At 41.8% G+C, this 25,297-nt stretch overlaps 1 long non-coding RNA gene across 1 annotated transcript in view; it reads left to right on the forward strand.

The window, feature by feature from the left end:
- Nucleotides 1-25,297, forward strand: part of LOC140708185 (uncharacterized) — a 34,550-nt gene that overhangs the window by 4,300 nt on the left and 4,953 nt on the right. The window contains exon 2 of the long non-coding RNA XR_012088366.2: nucleotides 14,393-14,484. This is a non-coding gene — a long non-coding RNA (uncharacterized LOC140708185). The remainder of the gene's footprint in view (nucleotides 1-14,392; nucleotides 14,485-25,297) is intronic.

Below are 25,297 nucleotides of genomic sequence, written 5' to 3' on the forward strand. Positions count from 1 at the left end.
TGTATTTCTTACTTCCACTTTATGCGAATACAACAATTTAAAATGTTTTATTTCCCTTTGTGGTTTTAGGATAAAGCTGTAGCCAATAGAGTTTGAGCCTGCCTACACAACAGTGGAAGACCTTGTGCTCCTAAAGATAGACTTTTTACTCATCCACAGTGCCAGTATTGATGCCAGTGGAAGTTGTTCCATGACTGAATCTGCCTCTGGGATTCCAAGGAACATACCTCACCTGTGTAGCAAATTTTGCTTGGGGTTGCTGTTATAATACAGTGGAACCTCGACTTGAGAACGTCCCTACGTAAGAACGATTCGAGTTAAGAATGGCTCCATTTGCAAAAAGTTGCTTCGACTTGAGAATGGAGCCGCAACTTAAGAACCAAACAAAGAGGGGGGGACAAAAACTTTCCTGCCCTTTTTTTTTTTTTGACCTAAGTTCACCTTAGGTCAAAAGAAAAAGAAAAAATTCACCCCCTAGTGGTAGATACGGATTAACTGGCTTTGCATTAGTTCCTACGGGAACCAATGCTTCGACTTAAGAACAGCGCCTCAATTTAAGAACGAAAAACAGCAGATATGGATTAAATGGTTTTCAATGCGTTCCTATGGGAAATTGTTCTTTGACTTAAGAATGTTTCGACTTAAGAATGCAGTCCTAATACGGATTAAGTTCCTAAGTCGAGGTACCACTGTATTTTTTTTTCTCTGAGCAGTAGTGCTGTGTCCAGTCTGAAGATTAAAGAGAAACCACAATACTCTCTTGAAAGAATAGTTTGGCTGTGGTCCTGCATAACTCAACTGCTTATATATCACAGAGGTTGGTGGCATGTTAACCTGCCCAACGGAGTGCAGAATTGCATATTTGATTACTGACACCACATAGCCCTACTGGGATTCGATTTTTAGTCTTAAAGATGCATAAAACACTCATTTATCCCAAATTGCTAACCTTGGAAAGTCTAGTATTTAATTAATGAATCCTTGTATTAAGAGATTAATTTGACGTACAGAATGGCTTCCTTGAGATATTATTGATAACAATCATGCACTGTCAAAATAATTTCAATTTATTGTGACCCCTTTCAGGGTTTTCTAGAAGAATTTTTTTAAAAAAACATCGCCCCCAGTGGTAGATGCAGATTAACTGGCTTTGCATTCGTTCCTATGGGAACCAATGCTTCGATTTAAGAACAAAAAACAGCAGATATGGATTAAATGGTTTTCAATGCATTCCTATGGGAAATGGTGCTTCGACTTAAGAATGTTTTGACTTAAGAACGTTTCGACTTAAGAACGCAGTCCCAATGCGGATTAAGTTCTTAAATCGAGGTACCACTGTATTATAACAGACAAATTAGTGATATATGAGGTATTGTTGGAGTTTTGTTTGCAGCCTCAGATGCTGTCTGTACAGTGGTGCCTCGCTTAATGAGCGCACCGTATAACGATTAATTCGCATAGCGATCCCTTTTTGGGGATCGCTAATGCGAAGGCATCGTGTTGGCCTCTATGGCCAAAAATCACATAGCGAAGGTTGGTAAGCGGTTCGCTTACTGACCTTTGCTTTGCGACCTGCGGATCAGCTGTTCGGTGGGTCGACAATGGCCACCGGAACAGCCGAAATGGCCGCGCGCAGCGTTTTCGCGCCCTTGGTAAGCGAGGGGAGGGTGCGAAAACGCTGCGCGCGGCCATTTTGGCTGTTCCGGCAGCCATTGTCGACCCACCGAACAGCTGATTCACAGTCTCGCTACGGCCAAAATGGCCGCGCGCAGCGTTTTCGCGCCCTCCCCTCGCTTACCGAGGGCGCGAAAATGGCTGCCGGACCCCGGAAGCATCGCTGAATGGTGAGTTTTGGGTGTTCTAATGGCTTTTTTTGTTCCATTCAGCGATGTTTCGCTATAGCAAAGGTTAATCCGGAACGGATTAACCTCGCTATGCGAGGCACCACTGTAGTTTGTTTGACTGGGAGGGACTTTTCCGGGCTGAGGTGATTGTATATCTATATAGCACTAACCAATTGTTGCTTCTAGTCTTTGAATTCAAAGAGATCCCACCTCTCTGCAGAGTGTTTTCTCTTTCAATCTCTTTCCTGGAAAGAAACCTTTCTCTTAGTGGCAGTTTTTTGTTTGCTATTGATTTGTTTGGTTGCTGCTAGATATGTGTTCAGTAAAGAAAACAGCATACTCAAGTATGTAACTTCAATCAGTTATTTTTTGCTGATAATAAAAAATCCAATGATAATGGGTACTGAAGCAATATAACAACGAACAACACTTCTCATTTTAAGGAATGTCTCTGGGTAGAGGTTAATCAGCTTTTCTGTCTTGATCAACCTTTTATGAGACAGATGGGGGTGAGGTCTGCTCCTGTCAACCCAGTTGCTCACACTAAAACATGACCCTGAGCAAATGTATAATAAGTATTTAATCAGGAAGCTGCGGCTGTGCTTGGCCTTCGAGCTATAGAATAATATTAAATACATTTATTTTTAATACCTTGAATTTTTGGCTAGGCTCCTATTTGTAAATAACCATAAACAACTGACTGAGGTAATTTTGAGAATCATGTTGTTTCCAGCCAAAAGCACCAGCACCATGTTACCATCTCTGCTTTTCTCTGGTAATCTGTGATAAACAGAAATGTGTAATATCCTCACACTGAGTTGCTTTGCCTACCCAAGTGTAAGCTGATGGATAGGACCATGGCAAGGAAACATGAAACACAATGATATATTCTATAAATATTTGGTCTTGATGCTAAACAAGAGTTCCCAATGTGGTGTGGTGGATAGAGTGACAGACTAGGACTCAGGAGAACAGGGTTTGAATCTCCTGTCAGCCACGGAAACTGACGGAGGGAATGGAACTGGTAAAACCACTTCTTAAATATCTCACTCACCTTGAGAACTGTTAAGAGTCTCTATAAGTCAGTTCTGTCTTTACTGCACGTAACAACAATGATAGCTAAGTGCTATGGGCTAGTGCTGAATTATGGTTATTGTATAGAAGTCACTGCTCTTGAAACTCATATTTTAGTAACCCATTCAGAGAGACTGAGGAACTAAAACCAACAAACCTAGTTACACAGTCTCTAAAGTTGATTTCCATGAATGGGAAGTGTACTGAGTGTACTGGTAGTTCGTATAGAAGAAATGCCAAGTGTGGCTAATAAACCCATAATAAAAGGAAACTGACTTCCAAGAAGGAGGAAGTAGAATGGCTGTACTTAGGAGAGGCAAGAGGTGACAAGAGGCCCAAGTCCCTGTATCTATTGCTGCACCACCTCCATCCATCTATTTGCCCTGTCCCTGTTTCTGAAGCATTGATGTTTTTCACTTCCAAGAGATGTCACATTAAATCTTTTGTTTTATTACTGATTGGAAAGGGGGGGGGTTAATATCTAGGCTACACAAAAAAAAGTGTTTTGAAAAACAAGAAATAAGAATAAACATTTTCTGGATTATTGTATATTATAATTAAAAAAGTGAAACTATTATTTGTTTATTTATTTATTTAAAATATTTTACCCAGCCTTATTCCTTAGGACCCATTGAAAGATAGTATGTAAAGCTAACAACAGTGAGTATACTGTAAAGCAGTGGTCCCCAAAATTTTCTGAGTTGTGGACCAGTTGGGGTGGGTGGGGTCTGTTCGCAGGGGGGTATGCTCATGGAGGGGAGGGGAATGCCCGTGCGCATGTGCAAAGTGGTGGGGTGTGCTCATAGAGGGTGGGGCATGCTCACGGTGGGCAAGGCACCTGTCCATGCGGGTGGTGGGCCGTGCATGCAGGGGGGAGTGCGTGCAGGGGGGTGGGAGATCTGTCTCCATGGCCCAGTCCTGCCATGGCCACAGACCAGCACCAGGCCGTAGACTGGGGGTTGGGGATCCCTGCTGTAAAGGATCAAAGAAATATTGTACTAAAAATGGTAAACAAAAGCAACATCAGACACACTCAAGGCATTAAAGTACAGCAATACATTTAACAAGCCCCACTCAGGCAGCCAGTCCCTACGGGAAAGCTTGCCTAAAGGAAAAGGTATTTGCCTGCTTGCAGAAAGACAGCAGTGATGGGGCCAGACTGGCATCTTGTGGAACAGAGTTCTAAAGTCTGGGACCTGCAACGGAGAAGGCCCTCTCCTGTATCCCTGTGAAGGTGGCAGCTTGAGAGAAAAGCCTCTCCTGATGATCTTAATGCCCAGGCAGGCTCATAAAGGGAGAGATGTTGTAATATATTTATGATACAATGATATATGATATAATATTTATTAATATTCTAATAATATTAGAATATTAATGAAAAAAAGCTTATAACAATGGTAATGGTACTTTTTTCACCATATTTTATCACATGTAAGTATTCATTGTTTCAAATGCTTTTATTTGTGATATATGCAGGAAAACTAATACTATTTCAAAAGATATTGGATATATTCAGTCCCTATTTCTAAGCACTTCTGAGATTCAATTTTCTCCCTCTTCCTTTCTTGTTGTCGGTACTTCCGGTTCCTTGCTTTATAGCAAATTTTACTATACATTACTAGAACAGACCCAAGCTGCTGCTTTTTTTTTAAAGGGCCAGCATATATTTCCCATAAGGACTGTTTTCTGCTCTGTTGCTCCACCACTCCCCACAATCTGTTCTGCCTCTTTCTTTCAACATTTGATTGCATTCTGAGTGTTTCCCTATCTTTTCCTTAATATCTTTTCCTGATTCAGCAGATCCATTGAAAACTGTCATTTCTTAATTGTGACTAACTTCAGATGCAACTAAATAGTGCAGAAAATACTGGCAAATTATTGTAGCCATCTAGACAACAATTTGTAGCAGTAAGCAGGGCAGAGAACTTGCTTTGCATGGAGCTCCAACAGTAAAAGCTGTCCTAATGTGCTAACATGGTGCTAATTCGCAATCTCTACCTCTTATTTAAAAAATAATTCTCCTAAGTACCCTAGCTATAATGTGTTCCAGTGCTGAGTTGAAACATTTTCAAAAAATAAAGAACATGTATACAGACTAGAAACACTCAGTTGAGGGGAAGTGATACCCCCCACGAGCCCCTGTTACATCAGATCACATGATCACTCTGGGCAGAGTGCAGATGAAAGCAGTGTCAAACTGCCTGGAACAAATTTAAACTCCTGAAGCAGGCTGGATGAGAAGAGATGATTCCCCACTTCAAAAATACAATTTTCCAATGCACTTCCTCACATTGAGCTTTATGCTTTGAAGTCACTGGTAAATTAACGTAGTTGCCCCGCGAATGACATCACTGGGACCACCGTACCCTATATATGATGAAGAGTGAATCCATCCCCATGTCATTCTCTTTAAGAACTGCTATGTCCCTTTAGCACCCTAGCCCTCTTCCTGATTAAGATTGAGGTCTGTACATAGTGACACTCATGTGTTGAGTAGGTATACTTAAGATAGTGTTGCTAATTTTATTTTATATTATAGCTGCCATATCCATGAATAATTCAGAAACATACTGCATTCTGGCTAGAAAACCCTGAAAGGGGTCACCATAAATTGAAATTATTTTGACAGTGCATGATTGTTATCAATAATATCTCAAGGAAGCCATTCTGTACGTCAAATTAATCTCTTAACACAAGGATTCATTAATTAAATACTAGACATTCCAAGGTTAGCAATTTGGGATAAATGAGTGTTTTTTGCATCTTTGAAGCTAAAAATCGAATCCCAGTAGGGCTATGTGGTGTCGGTAATCAAATATGCAATTCTGCACTCCGTTGGGCAGGTTAACATGCCACCAACCTCTGTGATATATAAGCAGTTGAGTTATGCAGGACCACAGCCAAACTATTCTTTCAAGAGTGTTGTGGTTTCTTTTTAATATTCAGACTGGACACAGCACTACTGCTCAGAGGAAAAAAATAGTTTTCAGCACCCCTTGGTAGCCACATGTTGGTGAAAAGGTCCCTTATTAAACTACTTGCTGGATTTGGAAGCATATTTCTACACTAGATGCTACCATGTGTATATACAGGTACACAGTAGATCATTTTTCAAGTTGTTTAACCCACTAGAAAGATATTAATATGTAAGCACAGTGGCATATATTGATATAATCCATCTCTTGAACTGATAGGATGCATGCCTGCCAGAAGCTGGAAAAGTTACTTTCTGGGATACATTTTCCAGAATCCTCTAGCCAGCATGGGAAAAAGTAACCTTTCAAACCTTTGATATCCATCAACACTTCCATTGCTTAAAGTGGTAAACACAGAGAATAGTGCATAACAAATTACTATGCTTGCCTTTTAGTTCCTTTTAGCTTCTGGTCTATGCTATATAGATTACAGCAAAGCCTTTTTAACTGTGGAGATCACAAGAAACTATGGGCTCTTCTGAAAGAAATGGGTGTACTTGAGCCCTTGGTTGTTCTGATGTGTAACTTGTATTGTGGACAAGAAGCTACCATTGGGACAGAATATGGAGAAATGGAATGGTTTCCTATAAGCAAATGAGTCAAATGCAGAACCATTTTATCCCCTTATCTGTTCAATCTGTACACAGAACATATCATATGGAAAGCTGGACTAAATTCAGATGAAGAAGGAGTAAAAACTTCTGGAAGAAACATAAATAATTTAAGATCTGCATATAACACCATCTTACTGGTAGAAAGCAGCAAAGACTTGAAACAATTGTTAGGGAAAGTGAAAGAAGGAAGTGCCAAAGCAGGACTGCAGTTGAGCGTTAAGACAAAAATCATGACTACAGAAGAACTACCTAACTTTAACACTGACAATGAAGAAATGGAAATAGTTAGAGATTTTCTATACCTTGGTTCAATCATCAACCCAAATGGAGACTGCAGCCAAGAAATCAGAAGACAGAGATTCAGAAGGGCAGCAATGAAGGAATTAGAAAAAATAATCAGGTGTGAGGATGTGCCATTGAAGACCAATATCATTCACACTCTTGTATTTGTGATCATCATATATGGGTGTGAAAACTGGACTGTAAAGAAAGCTGACAGGGAAAAACTGACTCATTTGTGTCAGAAGCTTTCAGATTAGCACTATTCCAATTAAACAACAACAACAAAGCACAAAAATCCAGCAGAGATACATTTCTAGAGCTTCCTTTGATTTTTTTTTTTAAGTATTTGAAGACATCTCATTTTCCAAGCAGATCAGACATCCTCATCCATTAGATTTCAATTTATTGTTAATCTATTAAAGCAAGCAGGGGGAGGTCCAACAGACAAGATTATTTTAAAGAGGTTTAAAGGACTTCTTTGAGGTTTTTTGGGGAAATCCATTTCTTAAAGAAATTATGCTTTCTTAAATGAGAAGATAAGTGAGATTTTAAGAGTAAGTGTTGACAGAAATCCTGGTATGATCTGCACACGTGGCACTAAAGGGTACCAACTGGCTTAGAATAGGAACAAATGCTCTCCCTGGAGAAGCACAACTCACTGCATGTTTCACTGTATGATGTGTGAAATATGCACCGTAATGTATTACTTATCAGGATACTGGTGTATTTCAGTTACCTATTTGAAATAATGGACATGTCACCCATTTATAGCAAGGTGAAGTTTGAGGATCACGGCAATTGAGAACATTGCACGGATAGATCTTTGTGCCCTTGTTTTTAACAGGTCCCTTGCAGCTTGACATGAACATGTTATTAATAATTCAGCAGATTATTTGAAAACAATTTTCCCTGTCTGTCAGAATGGATCATAATGGTCCTTAATTACTTGTCATTTGATTGTCTCCCATCTCATTCCCAGAGACTCATGTTTACAGTAAGTGTAATTGCTTGTGCATTTAAGAAGTGGGTAAAGTGAGAGTGTGCCATGTTTATCCAGTCATGTTGAGTTATCACTTCTGGAGAGAGGGGATAATTTCATTACCATTTTTAATTTTATTGTGTGATGATTATTCTAAAGTGTAATGATTATCCTAAAGATAATATTAAACAATTTCCTCCTTACATTTTATTTTTAGTTTGCTACATATCTGTTGTTAATCCATTCAGTGCAGTATGATAAAAGAAAGTTACATTTCAAAAAGTTTTAGGGCACCTCTAAAACTGACAAATTGCTTTTGGTATAAGGTTTTTTTTTTTCCTGAACTGCAGATTCCCATCTGAAATTAAATTGATTTTGAAATGGCTGGGTGATGGACAGCAGTGGGAATGATTGTGTCTATAGCAAAATATTATGTCAGGGATTTTGGCAGTGGTGTCAGTATTTGCATTTCCAGGATTTGTAAATCAAATGAAAACTCACCTTGACTGGAATATTAACTCTATTTTAAAATGGTTTTCTAGCACCTCAGTAACATCAGTTATTAAATATGGGAGATTTCCAAGGTGTTAGTGTCACTTGTGAGAAAAAATATTTGTTTCTAATTATATCAGACTACTATATGTGTTATACTGTAGTTCCTATTTTGGGGAGCACTTTAAAGCCTCGCTGGATAGCTCAGTGGTTTAGGTATCTACTGTGAAGCCAGAGGTTGACAGTTTGATTCCCCACTGTGCCTTCTTTAAGAAGAACCAGCCTGTGTGGCCTTGGACAAGCTGCACAGACCCCGGGTGCCCCCAGGAGAAGTGAATGGTAAATCACTTCTGTGTATTCTTGACCTGAAAAATCCTGAAAAGTTTTTGTCATAAGTCAGAATTGTCTTGACAGCAAATTAATACAGTATTATTATTTAAAGCCTCATAGGGTTAGTGGAACTTATTGCAGAGATATTTGAATTTTGGCCAGTACGTTCTAGAACAATATTCCCACTCAAAATTTCAATCATAGCTATGAAAAGCTGGCCAAAACAATTCTATGATGCTTTTGGGAAAAAAAGATTTGAGGACTGAATTGCTAACTCTTGGATTACACACATAGGTTTCAAGGAATTTCTGCACTTTTTGGGGTCTCCAGGCAAGGACACAAATTTCAGGATAAAAGGTGCTGGAGGAAAAGAATCTCTCTCTCTCTCTCTCTCTCTCTCTCTCTCTCTCTCTCTCTGTGTGTGTGTGTGTGTGTGTGTGTGTGTGTGTGTGTGTGTGTGTGTGTGTGTGTGTTGGGTTCCATTAAGTCTCAATACCTATCTTCGTCCATCCTCTGTTGGTGCCATGGCTCTCTAGCCCAGTGTAGAGGTGTTTTTATGTGTGTTGTGCTCATGCAGAGTCAGCATGCAAAAAAACTAGGAATGAGGGGAGAGGACTGGAAAAGATTGTGTGAGCCCATCATGCTGTTTGGAACAAGGGAAAGAACATATAATAATTGCTGTGAGTTATGAGCCTTCTACAAACCACACAGCAGCAGCGTGGAGCCTGGAAAACATCCACATAAGAATTGTTGGGCAAGATGCAAGACCTAATGGGAAGGGAGGCAACCACTAGGTGTTTGTTTATTTGTTTGTTTGTTTGTTTGTTTGTTTTCCTTGCCTGGCCTCTAAAAATTGGTTTTCCGCCCTATTCTGGCTCGCTATAATTCTGCAAAACTCAGTGTCACATGACATTAAGTCTATTTACCTAGATTCTGCCCAGGCCTTTTTCCACAATTGATTGACCCAGAAGCAGTTGTGCCCCCCTGCAACTCTTTTCTTTCTCCTTATAAATAAGATTAATAATAGAGCTTGGTCTGTTTATTTTTTTGAAGTATGTCATGCAGAATCCCTCAGCAAGAATCTTGGCTGGGGGGTTTCTAGATTTGTAGACTAAGAAAAAGATATTACAAATTCTAGCTTAATGCCATGACTTATGCCTTTGACATATTTGAATTTTAATAATTATTATGTCCATGTATATCAATATATGGTCAAAGCAAGTCCAAATCCAGTGTAGCACCTCCTACAGCCTGCTTCCATTTATTTTTTGGTTCCCTCAGTTAACAAAAACAAAAAAGAAAAGAAAACAACAACAACAAAAAACCTCATTAAATCCCATCCCTCTCACCTCTTATTTTGATTCACTGGTATGGACTACAGCAGAGAATGACTTTTGTAGCAGAGTGTAGACTCCTTTTTGAACTACACCATCCATAATCCCTCAGTCAGAACAGTCACCAACCATCTTGGCTGGAGGATTCTGGAACTTGTAGACCAACAAGGAAACTTTGCCAAGCTCTGTTTTGTAATTAGTGCAGTCTCCCAGTAATATTTACTGTGGTATGAGACCATGTAACAATAGTGCATATTTCTCACTAAGCCATACTAAGACAAATAGATATAGAATTCAAATGGATATAAAATAGTGGTGCCTTGACTTTCAACCATCTTGACTTGAAACCAATTTGAGTTACAACTAGCTCCAGTCACAACATTTTGCTTTGACTTGCAACTGGTGCTTTAAGATACAACTGGAAAAAAGGACTCTTTCCCCCATTGTTCCTTCCTTCCCTCCCTCCTTTCCTGCCCCTTTTTTAAACCTTAGAGGTTATCTTAGGTTAAAAAAAGTATCCCCCTAGTGGATGGATTAACTGCTTTTGCATTACAGTGTTGCCTCGACTTATGAACGTCCTGACTTGCGACCAATTCGAGTTACGACCAGCTCTGGTTGCAAAATTTTGGTTTGACTCACGACTGGAGCTTTGAGATACGATCAGAAAAAAGGTAGGGAAAAAGACAGGGAATTTTAATTGCTAACCGTTGGTTGCCGAAGAGGCTGCTTCTTTGTAGCTCCTTCGCCCAGCAGTTAGAGAGTGTGTGTTCTGAGAGAGGCTTCAGACTGCCTGGTACTGCTGGAACGGGTTTGTTTGATTCGGGGGGGGGGGTATGTTTCATCCCTGCTGCAATGGGTGTTTTTGTTTGTTTGTTTGTTTTAGACTCCAAACTCCCCCCCCCCAATTGTCTTCTCTCTCTCTGTCCTCTCTCTTTTTGTGCCTAAAAGCACAAACTTTTGTCTGAGGGGTCTGTGTGCCCCAGTGATGACCTTATTTCTTTCCTCTTTTCCCGATTGTTCCCTCCCTCCCTCCTTTCCTGCCCTTTTTTTAACCTTTAAAAACAGCCGGAACAGATTAATCGTGTCTCAATGTATTCCTATGGGAAATGGTGCTTTGAGTTACAGCCAACTTGAGTTGCACCATCATCCCGGAACAAATTAAGTTCACAACTCAAGTCACCACTGTATCTGAAAAGGACATTATGGCCAAAACCCTTTTGCAAAGTTACACCAATGTTTCACTAGCTGCATACATTTGAATTCAGGCAAGCTCCAGATAATATACCTGAAATCTGGATAAATCTGGATAACTGAATAATACAGAAACCTATGAATAATATGTAATTAGACGTGGGATATGCCTGGGAGAATATCAGCACCACAGGTGCCTGTGCTGTTTGGACCCTCCCCCCAGAACTGACCGGTCCACTTACTGCTTGCCATGCCGCGCACACAGCTGTCGTTGTTTGTATCACACCAATCATGGAAGTAGCCCAGCCAGCACTTCCACACCTCACTACGCCGCTGCCCATTCAGCAGCTGAACAGGGGGACTCATCATCCTGCCTCCTTGCTGGAGTGGTCAGCAGTGTAGGAAGGCAGGGGAGAGCTGGCCAGGCTACTTCTGCAATTGACGCGCTTTGAACAACTATGGTTATCCATGCCGTGCAGTGAGCAGTAAATGAACCATCTGGTTTTGGGGGGAGGGTCCAAACAGTCCAGTACCTGTGGTGCTGATATTTATATTCCTGTCCCCTAGGAGATGAATACAAACATCCCATGTCTATACATAATATTTCTGTTTAAACGAGTTCTTGAAACTGGTGCTCAGATGGACATTTATTGTAAAAATTAAAAAAATATGAAAAACCCAAGTCCCCTCCTGCTCTGTAGCTAGTGGTTGGTGAGGTGTTCTTCCTCTCTGTCCACTTTGCCTCAGAAAACAAGGCTCATTTCCCTCTTCATTCAAAGCACTGTCTTTGGTAGCTTGCTTCTGCAATTGCTGTACATACAAAATGATTGTGGTGCTTTACTGATTTGAATGTGTTTTGGTGTTGCTTTTGTTCAGTGGTTTTTAGCATGGTATTAGTCTGACCTTTTTTTAGTATTCATATACTCATTATTGTTAGCTTTAAATGCTGTATTTTGAAGATATAAGCTGCCTTGGGTCCTTTTTAAGGAGAAAAGTGGGGTAAAATATTTTATATAAATAAATAAAATATAAAACCAGCGCTGATTGCCTAGCAGAATCCTCCACTCCAAAGGATGCCTTCAATCTGAAGAAATGCCATACAAAAGCTTATGTCAAAGTAACTTTTTAGTAGTGACTAAAGTGTCCCAAGACTGCAACAGCTAATGTTGTACATTAGCCACCCCCTCATGCATGCCAGCAAGGAGGGATGGGGGGGGGGACCAGTTCCCTCAAATCTTAATTTATTTTAATATACACAGAAGGATGAAGTGTGTGGTGGTGTGTCCACAGGAATACATACTAACAAAACACTAGGCTGTCCCTCAAAATGAATAGCAGCATTTCCCTAAACTCTTTATTTTAAAAAAAACACTATGTAATCTCATGAATTGGTCCAGATTTCTTCACAGGTGGTCTGATAGCCAAAGACAAACTGAATGGTCAGGAATATCACATGGACTAGTAGAGGACCGTGCTTCCTCTGAATTGTTCCATGACATGAGAAACTTCCCATCTGTTGCAAGTTTGTGCATGGCAAGATGGGCAAAATGTAGCTCTTGATGCTGGACTACAGTTCCTGGTACCCGTTATTAACTGCATTGGTTAGGGCTGATGGAATTTTTAGTCCAAGAATACAGGGGGGGGATACTTTGTCTCCGAGGCATGGAGAAGAGCAGGAATTGTTCAAAAATTAAAATTTCCAGGTCCTAGACCTTTGCATGTGAGGCACACTCTGACAGTTGTAATTCCAACCCTGCTTCTTGGGTTGCATTTCGAATTAAGAGCTTGCAGATTGTGTGCCATGCGCATACCACAGTACGTTATCATCAAAGGAGTCAACACTGGCTTCTTGCTGAGTATGGCAAGCTCAAATGAATGTGGAATCTCCTGCGACCTTTACTGTAGCTGTGTGTAATGTCTGTAACAGTGTGCTGAGTGACGGGAACATTGAAACTATCTTTGCTTCCCTGTTTTATGTCTTCAACAGCAGCTCTGTCCTGGTTAACTCAGTCAGTAAAGCAGTAAAGATGTCAAATGAAATACATGCTTTGACTCTTCCATATGTACTTAGATTTAATTATTGTACCTCTGAAAGGCTAACAAATAGGGATGTGCCTTTTGTTTTGTTTTGTTTTGTTTTGTTTTAAACTAACTCCCAGAATTCCCCATGCAACATATTGGGAGTTCCAGCCCCCAGAATCACACTTATGAACCTATATTTGCTCATTGGAGAAGGCCCTACCTCAGAGGTTCCATGGCTTTCTTCAGCCTTGCTTCCTGTTAAAAAAAGGAAGCTGCTATGGTGCATTCTGGCAGGGGGTAGTTCTTCAGGAGGCACCTTCTATAAAACAGCAGAGAGACTACCACTTCCAGACCTAAGAAAGTCATGCAGCCAAGACCCTTCTCCAGATGAGCAGAATGTACATTTCTGTAGGTATGGGCCTGTGGGTTTAAATTCTCAGAATTTTGCGGGGATGGTTCTTGGAGAAATCTGTGTTTTCAAAAAAAATTAAAACTAGAAAAAAATTAAATGAATAGCAACCCCTACTAACAAACAGCTGAAACCTGCTGAAGATGGGTTCAAGTAAGTGATACATTTTAACTCTATTTGGGAGAAATGGCTACCTTCTGGTAGAAAAGATCAGATGCACAAATAAAGACAGTAGTACTTGTGAAAAGCAGGGGTTTTAACAAACCGCAGATTAAACATGAGTCAATAGTTAAAATGTCATGGCAAAAAGCTAATGCAATGCTAGACTACATTAAGATAAGCACAGGGTTGAGATCAAGAGACGTAATGGTACCACTCTATTCTGTTTTGGTCAGACTTCATCCGTCTTTGAGGTAACTGGGTGCTACTCACCTAATACTTAAGAAGATGCATATCTTTGCATGGGGAACCTCCTCAGATTTTCTAGATAGCCCACTGCCTGTGCTGACCTTTCTATGACCTTAGATTGCTATTCTTAAGGTTGATGGTATCACTTTCTTCTCTCACACACTTTTCTGTTTTTTTCTCCAAGGGGCAGATATCTTACCTTTGTACTCTAGAGATGAAAGGGGTTCCAGACATTTCCAGCTTAATTAGCAAAATTTATGATTTCTGTCACCTTTCCTATTGCAAGTTTATTTCTCTAATAAGCTTTCTTACTCTGTTACAAAAAAAGTGTGATTCCTTTACAAAGGGCGAATTGTGCTTGGGTAATTATTCTGTGTTTCCATGGGCTAAACTCACATGTTAACGATGCTTCTATACCACTGTGTGCTTATTTTCCAGCAATCCAGAGTAATGTGTCCAGTTCTGGGAAACAAAGTTTAAGAAGGACATCAAGAAACAAGAATAGTGTCCTGAGAAAGGTGACAAAAATGGTAAATCATCTGGAAACCAAGTCCTATGAGGAATGGTTGTGAAAAGTCATGTGTCTTTTGCCTGGAGAAGAAATGCTTAAGAGGTCATATGATTTTCAAAAGTCTAAAGTGTTGTTCTACAGAAGATGGAGCAAATCTTTTTCCTCTTGCTCCAGAAAAGAAATTTCAAGCAAATATTAGGAAGAACTTCCTGACAGTGCTACTCAATCCATTGATAGATCAAACTGCCTCAGAGAACTGCCTCTCCTTCAGTAGAGCCTTTTAAACAGAGATTGGAAGGATCCTGAAAATTTTAACAATGGATTTCTATCAGCTCATGGTATTCCTTCCATCTGTTCGATTCCATGATTACCTTCACAAAATTAACAACTCTTTTGGATGAGGAACAGGAGGATCACACCTTCTGGTTCCACCCACACCGATATATCTCTGCTGATTACTCTGGCTTTCCAGATATGAGGGAGGTCAGTTGCAAAGGGAGATGTACATGTTTAGGTGTATGAAGCCTGTGTGAGTTCTACGGGACTTATTAGAATAAATCTTGAAAAGAATGGAATTTATTGGCAGGGTTACAGTCCTTTGGCAAACCAGTGCAACATTTGCCTATACAGTATGTGTTTGTTGCCACCCTTGCCCAAGGTGGGAGTGGCTGGGAGGACCTCTTGAACCATAAGTTCCATGAACTCCAGACTCTTGCTATACAGACTTCTCTTTATTAGGACAACAGGGTACAAAACTTGTCTGGGACATTCCCTCTGTCACAATAGTCCATAGTGGAGCTTAGTTAACCCTGCTTCAGTTCCCAGCTGGGCATAGGTTCCAGTCTATGTGGCCAACCAGCTGACAGCCTTTATGTAAGGCTGATAATGCCAGGTCAATGTATTTCCCTGAGTGCCCCAAGTGTGTCTTGTATCTAGAGAGGCCCTGCCATTGGGGTTGCTTCTGCTGTTTCCTCTGCCAGCACCTCCTTTCGGGTGGGACCAGTGGCCAGGGGCTCAGCACAGCATTTTGGTCTCCATGGGGTTCAACTTGGAGGGCACACCAACACACCAATGCACACCCACACCCGTGTCTTCTTCCTCTTTCCAGATGAAATTGGGTCCACTTCCCCATCCAGGAATTCTATGTCTTCAGCAAGTCATCATCCCTAGGGGCACAAATGGGTTTGGGTTCCTCTGTGGCCTCTATCCAGTCCTCTCCCTCCAAGTCCATAGAAAGCAATGAAAATTCCTCTTCTTCTTCCTCTTCTTCTTCTTCCTCCTCCTCCTTTAAGCCGAGGTCCTGCCAACTCAGCCTGGCTGCTGCCCAACCCCTCATAAACCTCCGCCTCCTTCCTTCCACCGATCCCACTCTCCGCATCCTGAGGATGCCCTGTCATCAGGAAGGATGTAATTTCATTCTGATCACTCTCTGTTGGTCTGACCATGATGAAGTGAGTTATTGACAGTGTTCTCCATTGGCTTTGCTGGTGTCTACATAACATATTCGCTGGCTGGATAGCAAGCTGAGTTGGGTACTTGGCTGGGAGTTTAATTCCCCATGGGGCCTCCTAGGAGAAGAGCCAGTGGTAGCCTTGGGCATCAAGCAGGCCTTAGGTCCATTACAGAAGAAATCTGCTCCCTTGAAGTTTGCTACAGGTGTGATCATCCAGGACCGAGCACAGCAGATGGAACGCTGGGTGCAGCACTACTCTGAGCTATATTCCACACAGAATGTAGTAACCGAAGAAGCATTAAATAACATTGAGTGCCTGCCTGTCTTGGAAGACTTGGACAGCGAACCAACCTTAGCAGAAATAACTGTGGCCTTGGATTCTCTCGCCTCCGGCAAGGCACCTGGAAGGGACAACTTCCCTGTTGAAGTGCTGAAATGCGGTAAGGAGATCATCACCACTGAACTGTATGAAATCTTTTGTCTCTGCTGGAGGGAAGGTGGAGTACCACAGGACACAAAGGATGCAAACATCATCACATTGTACAAGAACAAAGGAGACAGGGGCGACTGCAGTAACTACCGTGGCATCTCTCTTCTTAGCGTTGTAGGGAAGCTGCTTGCCCGCATGGTGCTGAAGAGGCTCCAGGTGCTTGCAGACAGTCTATCCAGAATCACAGTGTGGATTTCGAGCTAATAGATCCACCGCTGACGTGGTATTCTCCCTCCGACAGTTGCAGGAGAAATGCAGGGAACAACAACAGCCACTCTTAGTGGCCTTCATAGACCTTACAAAAGCATTTGACTTGGTTAGCAGGGATGGCCTTTTTAAAATACTTCCCAAGATTGGATGTCCACCTCGTCTCCTTAACATCAGCAGATCCTTCCATGAGGGAATGAAAGGCACTGTAGTTTTTGATGACTCAACATCAGATCCCTTTGACATCCGAAGCAGAGTGAAACAGGGCTGTGTCCTCGCACCCGCCCTTTTTGGGATCTTTTTTGCTGTCATGCTGAGGCATGCCTTTGGAACTGCAACAGAAGGTGTCTATCTCCAGACTAGATCAGACGGAAAGCTCTTTAATCTCTCCAGATGGAGACCAAAGACCAAAGTCCAACTGAAATGCATGTGGGACTTCCTCTTCGCAGATGATGCAGCCATTGTTGCCCACTCTGCTGAAGACCTCCAACAACTCATGAATCGTTTTAGCAAGGCCTGCCAAGACTTTGGACTAACAATCAGCCTGAAGAAAACACAAGTCATGGGCCAGGGCGTGGACTCACCTCCTTCCATTACCATCTCTACACAAGAATTGGAGGTTGTTCACGACTTTGTGTACCTTGGCTCAACCATCTCTGACACCCTCTCCCTGGATGTCGAGCTGGATAAACGCATTGGCAATGCAGCTACCATGTTTTCTAGACTCACAAAGAGAGTATGGCTCAATAAGAAGCTGACGACACATACCAAGATCCAGGTCTATAGAGCCTGTGTCCTGAGCACACTCCTGTACTGCAGTGAGTCCTGGACCCTTTGTGCACGGCAGGAGAGGAAGCTGAACACCTTCCATATGCGTTGTCTCCGACGGATTTTTGGCATCACCTGGCAGAACAAAGTTCCAAACAGAGTGGTCCTAGAACGAGCTGGAATATTCAGCATGTATATATTACTGAAATAGCGACGTCTACGTTGGCTTGGGCACGTCGTGAGAATGGTCGGATTTCAAAGGATCTCCTGTATGGAGAATTAGTGCAGGGAAATCGCCCCAGAGGGAGACCACAGCTGCGATACAAGGATATCTGCAAGCGGGAATAGGAATAGACCTCAACAGATGGGAAATCCTGACATCTGACTGTTCAGCCTGGAGGCAGGCAGCGCATCACGGCCTTCTCAGCCAATTTGAAGAGACCCTTGTACAGCAGGCCGAGGCAAAGAGGAAGTCACAAAAGCAGCAAAAGCAGGGAGCTGGACAGGGGACAGATTGGATTTGTCTTCAGTGTGGAAGAGATTGTCACTCTTGAATTGGCCTCTTCAGCCACACTAGACACTGTTCCAAGTCCTCCATACAGAGCACGTCACCATAGTCTTTTGAGACTGAAGGATGCCTAAATAACTAAGCCTTGGGCAAGTTGCACACTCCCAGAACAGCCCCAGAAAAAGGGAATGGTGAGAAATCTGTATCTAGAAAACCCTGTAAGCAGAAAATATATAACACAATAATACTCAACTCAAATTAGAGGGGAAAAACTTGCTTTAATGGCTTCTAAAATGCATACCAATAAAAACATTGGCCACAAACAGAAGGAATTATAAACACATACCATTGTGTTTCTTAAGAGTTTTCCCTGGCATATTCCCATGGGAAAACAAAGGATACTTACTCCTAATGGTATGTTCTGCTTGGGCTGTACAACAGAGAGTATGTGTCACATTCCCGTGGGGCTTTTGGTAGTTTCACCAAGCAAAGGCACAAGCTACATGTCATTCAGCTGCCACTAGTTGATTACATCAGCTTTGTTTACTATTAATGACAGAGGTCCAGGCAACATATCATTTGAGAACCAAGTAGAAACTGTTTATTGTTACAAGTGATAAAGGTCCAGTCAATGTAGTTAACTCTCAACTAAACAACCTTCTTTCTCCACTCTCAACTGTCTACTCTCCCTCTCCCTCTCTCTCTTTTTCTTTTTCCCCCTACTTAACTCTGCCCCCTGACTCCTATTGGTGTATGCAAATTTCAACATAAATATTCATGAGCAGGATGAATGCTACATCCCTCCTCCCTTAGTTTGTTTTAGGAGGGGAACTTAACTGTTTGCCCTTATAAACAAACAAAGGTTCATGGAAGAATGCAAATATTAACCTCTTACATTACTAGGGATACATACCATTATTTTTACTATTACTGTACCTACCTCTTAGTTTATTAATATCCAAGCAAATTTTGCACTTTAAGCATATTCCATAACTATTACACAAACAGAACAGTTAATAGTGAACTCAGATAAATAAAAGAGAGAGAGAGAATTCTCTCTAATCATTTGGCCTTCTAGACAAAGCATCTGCAACCACATTTTGAGATCCTTTTATACTGTGGATTTCAAAATCAAAGTCTTGCAAAATCAGCACCTATCTTGTACGTTTGCAGCTATTAGATTTCATAGTTCTTAGCCACACCAAAGGGGAATGGTCGGTGCAGAGGAAGAATTTCCTTCCCCAAATGTAGGGCTTCAGCTTTTGCAATGTCCATATGATAGCTAGACAGTCTTTTTCGATAGTGGATAAATGTCTCTCACCAGGTTGGAGTTTCTTGCTTAGGTAAGTCACTGGATGTAGACTCCTGCTGTTGTCTGTTTGGCACAGCACAGCTCCCAGTCCCACATTCGACACATCCATATAGATGATGAACTCACAGTCAAAGTCCGGTGCAATAAGGACAGGTTTTGAAGTCAGCACCTTCTTCAGATGATCAAAGGCTACCTGACTCTTTGATGCCCACTGGATGTTTTCAGCTTCTTTCAGGTTAAGTTTGATAGAGGAGCAGCTATCTCACTAAACTTTGGGACAAAATGTCTATAATATCCAGCTAACACAAGGAACTCTCAGATTTTCTTTTTAGAAGTCGGAGTGGGCCAAGTATCAATAGCTTCTATCTTTGCATCTAGGGGTTTGATCATCTCCCCTCTGACTAGATGCACCAGGTACCTTATTTCAGAGTTCCCAATTTGACATTTATCTGCTTTTACTGTCAAACTGGCATCACATATCTTTTCCAACACGACCTCTAGATGGGATTTATGTTCCTCTCAGATCTGGCTAAAAATACCAATGTCATCCATGTAAGCCATAGTGAACTCCCTCAGGCCCTTTGGAGAATATAAATGACATAATTCATTTTGGAGATCACTGTGTATGGTCTGAGCCACGCTAACTGCAACTTATTTCCTTTTGTGGGTCTCAACGTTAATACTTCTTCTCCAGGACCGAATGTTCTTTCTTGGATTTTTTTATCATACCAAATTTTCTGTCTACTTTGGGCCCCCTTTAAATTTTCCCCAGCTATCTCTAGAGATCTTTGTAAGGTGTTCATGAAATTATCCATGTATTCTACAATTGACTCAGGGTCCTTTTGTTTATAATCTTCCCAGTTCTGTCGTAACAAATCTAAAGGCCCTCTTACTTTACAACCAAACAAAAGTTCAAAAGGACTAAAATCTGTGCTTTCTGGAGGAATAGCTTGATAAGCATATAGCAGTGGTTGTAATTAATTATCCCAGTCATTTGGGTTCTCTGCCACATGTGCACATATCATTCTCATTAATGTTCCATTAAATCTTTCCACTAACCCATTTTTGGGGGGTGGTAAGGATATAGCATCACATGGGAAATTCCACAGACCTGCCATAGTCTCTTCATTAGTTTGGAAGTAAAGGAAGTTCCTAAATCTGTTATTATTTCTGACACAAAACCCATATAACTAATTGACCCATGTAACAACATATCTGCCACAGTTTCCATCTCTGTGTTTCTTAGGGGGACAGCTTCTGGGTATCTGGTGGCAAAATCAAAATGGATAAAATATACTTATTTCCTCGCCTAGTCGCCCTGGGTAGGGGTTCCACCAGGTCCAGATGTAAAGGTTGGAAAGGGGTTGATATAACAGGCAATGAGCATAGTTTAACTCTAGTTTTGTCATTTCCAGTACTTCACTTCTGGCAAATACTGTATATGCCGGCGTACAAGATGACTTTTGGGGCCCCAAAAACATGCCTCCAAGTGGGGGATCGTCTTGTACGTCGGGTGCACTTGGGCCGCTGCGTGACGCGGAGCATGCTGGCCGGGGAGGAAGGCAGGCAGGCAGGGAGTCCCGCGTGTGCTCACCCATCACCCACCCATTTCCCTTTTCCTCCTCCTCCTCCCGCCGGGGAGAAAGGCAGGCGGGCAGGCAGGCAGTCCCGCGCTCGCCCGCCCGCCACCCACCCGTTTCCCTTTTCCTCCTCCTCCTGCCGCCGGGGAGGAAGGCAGGCGGGCAGGCAGGCAGTCCTGCGCGCACTCACCTGCCACCTGCCCATTTCCCTTTTCCTCCTCCTCCTCCTCCTCCTCCTCCTCCCACCACCAGGGAGGAAGGCAGGCAGGCAGGCAGTCCCGCGCACGCTTGCATGTCACCCACCCATTTCCCTTTTCCTCCTCCTCCTCCTCCTCCTACCACCACCAGGGAGGAAGGCAGGCAGGCAGGCAGTCCCGCGCACGCTTGCATGTCACCCACCCATTTCCCTTTTTCTCCTCCTCCTCCTCCTCCTCCTGCCGCCGGGGAGGAAGGCAGGTGGGCAGGCAGGCAGTCCCATGCGTGCTCGCCTGCCACCCGCCCATTTCCCTTTTCCTCCTCCTCCTCCTGCCGCCACCCCCAGCCATGAATTTCCAGCGCTGCATTTTGGGAGTCGTCTTATAGGGCCGGTCGCCTTGTACGGTGGCATATACGGTATCACAGGTTTGGCAATATTGTTTAATTTGCTGACCGATCCCTGGCCAATAAAAATTATGTGCGACCCTTGGCTTAGTATGAGAGATGCCCATGTGTGATCCAAATATATCTTTTTGTGCTTTTTCCAGAATATTTTCTTGGTATTTAAGAGGGACAGTTAGCTGTTTGTGAAGCTCTTCTCCACTCATACAAGGTGCCATTAAAAACCTTCCTATACAATAGGTCATGGTCCACATAATACCTCTCTGGATGTTCAGGGGACAGTGGAATGGGATTCTCTTTAACTTTTTCAAAGCAACTATTTAAGGTGCTATCTTCCTTTTGTTCCTTAATAAAGGAGGAACTATTAGGATTTTTCATCAGCACCAAATCAGCAGTCTCCCCTATTTCAGGATGTTCCCCTAAACCGGGTCTTTCAGTGAGAGTTTCAGTGGTTGGGATTCCCATGCTTTCCTCAGCGGCTACAATCTGCCTCCCTGAGAGCGGGTTACCATGCAAACACTCTGCACATGCTTTGGGAGATCCAAATCAATCAAACAAGGAGGTGGGATTTGATCTGACACAGCTGCTTTCCATATACCAGACCACCCATTGTAAGTCAATTCAAGCTAGAACTGATTCCTTTAAGAGTGATCCTCTCCTGTTCCAAAAATGTTTTCTTTAGGAATTATGTCTGGGTGACAGATAGTTACTTGAGAATATGAGTTTCTAATGTCTAGATACTTTTTTCCATTGATTACAATCATTTTTCCAGAGCTTTCCAGTAAGTCTTGGTCACACTGGGGTAAATAACACTGTATTACTCTGCCGTCAGGAAGCTCTGGGCTCTCTGGCAAGTCTGTTCCCTTAGCAACAGTGAAGCTGCTGGAGGCTTCAACTGCTGATGGCTGAAGGCAAAATGCTTTTTTAGGCTTACTGAAATTTTTAATTTTGTGAGCTTCACACTGGTATCAAAAATGTCCTTCTTTACTACAAGCATAACATCGCTTATTTGCCCTATGTTCAGAGTAAAGGGATTTATCAACTTTTCCCTCAGGGTTATTCAATCTCAGTAGACTTTGCTCTGAAAATGAAGGTCTTGCTTTAAAATGGCTTTCCTTAGTTTGAGTATGACTGAGGTAATTCTTGGATTGGGATGCTCTCTTACTGACATCCCAAACTTTTCTGTCAATTTTTACCTCAGAGAATCGAGGATCTTTGATCCCACTAATAAAATCAGCATATTCAGACGCCTGTTGCACATTTTTAGGATCCTTGTCCTTGACAACATAATGCAACTCTCCTGGTAAAATTGAATAAAATTGTTCTAATCCAAACACATTTCTCATTTGGTCGAAGGAGGTGACCCATTCTAGCCACTTATTAAGATACTGAGTTAAACATGCCTCTAGTAGAGCAAAAGACTCCTCAGGTTTCTTTGAAATTGAGCAAAATCTTCTCCTGAGATGCTCTGAATTAATCCCAAATCAGGAATTCACCATCTTTTGGTAAGCCTCAAAATCTGTAGCTTGTTCAAGAGGCATCTGAGAATAGATCTCAGATAAAACTCTCCCTAACTATGACCTTAAAATTATCATCCTCTCATCATTTTTAACCCCGAAGTCCCAACAAGCTCTCTCAAAGGAAATCAGGAAAGATTCAATCTCCTTTCTGATATTGGGGAAATTTCTTTAGATTGATATTTGAGGGATTTCCCACACTGGAATTGTTGTTGTTGTTGTTGTTGTTGTTGTTGGCTAATTCCAATTTCTTCCTCTCAATTTGGAACTGCATTTCTCTTTGCCTGGTTTCTTGCTCAAATTCCCTTTTCCTTTCAAGGATTTTTTTCTTTTTTTCAATTCTAACTCCTTCAGTTTGAATTTCTATTCTGGCTTTCATTTTTTTAAAATCTTGGGAGCTTTGGATATTTTCACCTTCTGAGTCAGTTATTACTGGTCCATCAGTTTCTTCTTCACTTTGAATTTGAGGGTTTCCATTTTCCTCAGCACCCTGGAGCTCAACTTATGCCTCCATAACCATTTTTTTACTTTGTTTGTGTGACATAAACAATACAATTTCTTATTAAATTGGACTGGTTCGTTTCCCTCACAAGAGCCAAAAGGACTTCTTGGGATTCCCCAGACCTAGGTTCAGAAGCCCCAAAACTAAGTCTTCCACCAGACTCTAATTGGATAACCACTTCTTACGCCACAGATCCTAACCCCCTTTCCCTCCATACTCAAGAAAATTCAATTTCACACTGGTTTGTTTCAGATCCCACTACTATGCCAGCAATTTTTCATGTTCCTGTGTGGCCTTCGGTTGTTTCACTGAGCGAAGGCACAAACTGCCACCAGTTGATTACATCAGCTTTGTTCACTATTAATGACTGAGGTCCAGGCAATGTATCATTTAAGAACCAAGTAGAAATTGTTTATTGTTACAAGTGATAGAAGTCCAATGTTGTTAACTCTCAACTGAACAATCTTCTTTCTCCACTCTCAACTGCCTACTCTCCCTCTCCCTCTCCCTCTCCCTCTCTTTCCTTTTCTTTCCCCCACTTAACTCCACCCCAATGACTCCTACTGGTGCATGCAAATTTCAACATAAATATTCATGAGCAGGGTGAACACTACATTGGCCCCAAACATAAGGAATTATGAATGCATACCATTGTGTCACTGGAAGGACAGATCCTGAAGCTGAGACTCCAGTACTTTGGCCATCTAATGAGAAGAAAAGACTCCCTGGAAAAGACCCTGATGTTGGGAAAGTGTGATGGCAAGAGGAGAAGGGGACGACCGAGGATGAGATGGCTGGACAGTGTCTGCGAAGCAACCAGCATGAATTTGACACAACTCCGGGAGGCAGTAGAAGATAGGAGGGCCTGGCGTGCTCTGGTCCATGGGGTCACAAAGAGTCGGACACGACTAAACGACTAAACGACTAAACGAAAACGACCATTGTGTCTCTTAAGAATTTTCCTTGGGCTGTTCCCATGGGAAAACAAAGAATACTTACTCCTAATGGTATGTTCTGCTTGGGCTGTACAACACAGCATATGGGATTGTTCTGATATTGTGCCACTTATTATTAAGTAGCATGCCTGGAGCTGCAACAATAGACTGGCCATGCCTGGAAAAAATTAAGGAACAAGTTGAAGGACAGCCTTTATTTTTGTACATAAATCATTAAGATTATGTAGCAGTAAGCCCCTAAAGAGTTCATAAAATTGCAGTGGCAGAAAAGAACATAAAGTGCTCTATCTTAAAGTCAGTTTGAAGGTTATTTAGAAGGAGATGATACTGATTTAGCTCCCTTAAGATAGTAGAAGAAAAATTGCATTGAGACAACAAGAGTGAGATGTTAGTTTGCATGCATTCTGTGAAGGAGAGATATGGGACTAGGAGAAGAAAAGCAGCAAATCGTCAGGCAAGTAAACAAAAGATATTCAGTGGAGCGCCCAGGAAGAATAAAGTATCAAGAAAAATGTAGTGCTATATAATATAGTTTATAAAACTAGAGAGAACAACTTTCTAGGAGGGATCAAGCTGGAGTGCTAAAATAAAGCCATTTCTCATGACCAATGGAGAGTTTCTTTACTTCAGATAGGTTTCTTCTTGTGGCGTTCGCCCTCATGCCCCTTTGCTTGACCGTCCAGACCCAGAGCACATGAAGACAAACTACTACTTCTTTTTACCCCGTTGCCACCAGTTGATCACTAAATCAACATTAATTATGGAAGGATGGAGATGTAGGTCCAAACTTCACTGTCTTTTAAATAAAACTTGTTTATTGATTACAGATGTTATTATTAATTATAGGCAACTTCTATTATCATCAATCACAACCTTCTATTTGTTATTACAGTTCTTATTCACTTTTCACTCTAATCACCTCAGATCTCCCAAATACCACAG

The sequence above is a fragment of the Pogona vitticeps genome, chromosome 6 (genome assembly GCF_051106095.1).
Source record: "Pogona vitticeps strain Pit_001003342236 chromosome 6, PviZW2.1, whole genome shotgun sequence".
Classification (NCBI taxonomy): Eukaryota; Metazoa; Chordata; class Lepidosauria; order Squamata; family Agamidae; genus Pogona; species Pogona vitticeps.